Raw genomic sequence first — 2,694 nt, 5'->3', positions numbered from 1 at the left:
CGGGCACCATCTGCTTTCTTCCCCACTTTTGCTAATGCACCTCCTATGTCCTCAGCGATTGAGTAGGGGTAGGCTGGTGTGCTTCTTCCGTGTGGGTTTTGTTGTCTCTCAGCTAGATGGTGCTTGTTTATCTTCAGGTCTTTAAGGCTTCTGGTACTATATCTTTTGGTAGCTGAGCACCATCAGCTTTCCTCACTACACCTGCTTGTGCACCCATTGTCTTCAGTGACTTCAGGTGTTATATCTTTTGGTAGCCAAGCATCATCCACTTTCTTCAACACATTTTCTTGTGCACCCATTGTCTTCAGCGATAATGTCAGGTAGGTGAGCATCTCAGACTGCCTAATTGTTAGAACAAAGTGTTCTTGTGCTGGGGGAGCACTTCTACACCCATCTTACAGACTTTCCTTCATGACTAGGCCAGCCAGAGCCTGACGTGGGGCAGAGGCCCCTATTCTCTGAAACTGAATCCTTTCTACTTATTACTGCATCATCACAACGCACCAAGAATAGAAATTCGTGTGGCAACAGTTAAAAAATCCAGGGGTCATTTCAATGATAACCGCTGAACATAAGAATTACAGTTGATAGGAGATGCCGAGGAAGAATAAAGACTTGTTTCGGGGTGGGGTGGGGATGGGGGCGGCGCAAGGAAATGGGGGTGGGAGGGGCGGCATGAAAGCAGGGAGAGAATCACCGAGTCCCAGATCACAGATTGTACTCCCTCCTGAAGACAACAGTGGAGCGTTCTGCACAGTGGGCCTAGAGGCCAGGCTCTCAAATACCCTCACCTCCTTTGTCCACACTGGCAGTCAGCCTTCAACCCATTCCCAATTTCTAATAATTCAGAGCTTTGAGATGATAACGCTGGTCCTCACAATCGAGTTTTCGTAGTCCACATTTTGTGCTCTCCTTATATCATCAGGGTGTCCTTTGGAGCCGTCCTCAGATTTGAAGAGACCTCCACCGATTATCTGAGGCAGCCCTCAGCCATCTGAAAAGTATGTGTGATTGTCCACAGGAGGTGAGGGCTGGACAGGTTGTCACTTGCTCAAGGGTCTACATTCAGTAAGGGTTCAAGGGGGAAGGGCAAGGGTGAGCCTCTTGTAGATGAGCCACATGCTCTGCGTTAGCAGCGCTTCTCAACCTTCCTCGTGCCACGACCCTTTCAGACAGGTCCTCATGGTGTGGTGACCCCCAACCATAAAATTACTTTCGTGGCTACTTCATCACTGTCATTTTGCTATTGTTAGGAATCGTTACGTAAATATCTGATACGCAGGATGTATTTTCATTGTTACAAATTGAACATAATTAATGCATAGTGATTAATCACAAAACAATATGTAATTATATATTGTGAAATAAATCTGTGTTTTCCGATGGTCTTAGGCAACCCCTGTGAAAGAGTCATTCGACCCCCAAAGGGGTCGCAACCCACAGGTTGAGAACCACTGCTCTGCAAGAGGAGCGCTACAACATGGTGGTGCCGTGGGTTAAGTGTTGGGTGGTCCATCTTTCAAACTCAGCAAGCACTCTTCCGGAGAAAGATGAGGCTCTGCTCCTGTAAAGACTTATGATCTCAGACACCCCAAGGAATGGTTATATTCTGTCCAGCAGGGTCATTATGAGTTGCAATCAGCTTGCTCTCAATGGGCTTTGTCTTCCACAGTGGCTGAGAGAGAGCTAACCTTCCCCTTCCTGTTCTCCTTCCAGACACTAACAGAAATCTCACCCTACTTACAGGGTTAAACTGTCTCCTTCAACATGTCTCATGGAGAGCGGGAAGAACTGCCTGGCTGACCACGATGACAGAACTTCTGCCGGCTCTGCTCTGGTTCGCTGCTAGGAAGCATGGATGGGTTAGACACACCTGATCCAGTGCCTTTGCTGTCTCCATCTCCCTGGCCTGCTCTGGTTGTGTCTCAAAGTAAACTCAAGCTCACTGCCATCACATTCATTCGACTCACAGAGACCCGATAGGACAGAATAGAACTGCCCCTGTGGGTTTCTGAGCTGGTCAATTTTTACAGGAGTACAAAGTCTCGTTTTTTCCCCTTGGAGCGATTGGTAATTTTGAACTGCTGAACTTGAGCTTGGCAGTCCAGCTTGTAACCCCCTACACCACCAGGGCTCTCTCTAGTTGTGTAATGCAGGCATAATTTTCTCACCAAACCTTCAGAATTCTCCCATCAAACTTGACAGATATTTTCTATGCCCCACTTCTGGTTAGTTTAAGATACACAGAGACTGAAGGTTATGAATTAATTGGCTTTTATAGAAATCCCAACATTTCTCAAGGCTTTACTCCCTTCACAAAATTTAAAGTTTGACTTTGTCTATTTCTAACAGACCGTAATAATGATGCCTTAGCCAGCCTCCACTTAACAATTAGATCAGCCAACACTCTCTAATCCCGGGGTTCTCACTTTTAGCACTTTTGATATTTGGGCCAGATAATTCTTTGTTGCCTTGAACTTGTCTGGTGGGGCTTTCTTGAACATGATAGGATTTTTGGCAACATTCTTGGTTTTTATCTACTAGATACCAGTAATCCTCCCCAAGTTGTGACAACCAAATATGTTTCTAGATATTGCTTTGTGTGTGTGTGTGTGTGTGTGTGTGTGTGTGTGTGTGTGTTTTAAAAAAAGAACATTGAAGATAGCCTTGGTGAGAGAAAGTTGCAGTGAGGAG

This window comes from Echinops telfairi, unplaced genomic scaffold (genome assembly GCF_000313985.2).
Source record: "Echinops telfairi isolate 266 unplaced genomic scaffold, ASM31398v2 ScPeMD7_31;HRSCAF=116, whole genome shotgun sequence".
Taxonomy (NCBI): Eukaryota; Metazoa; Chordata; class Mammalia; order Afrosoricida; family Tenrecidae; genus Echinops; species Echinops telfairi.
The sequence above is the reverse complement of the archived record's forward strand: the minus strand, read 5'-3'. Positions refer to the sequence as shown.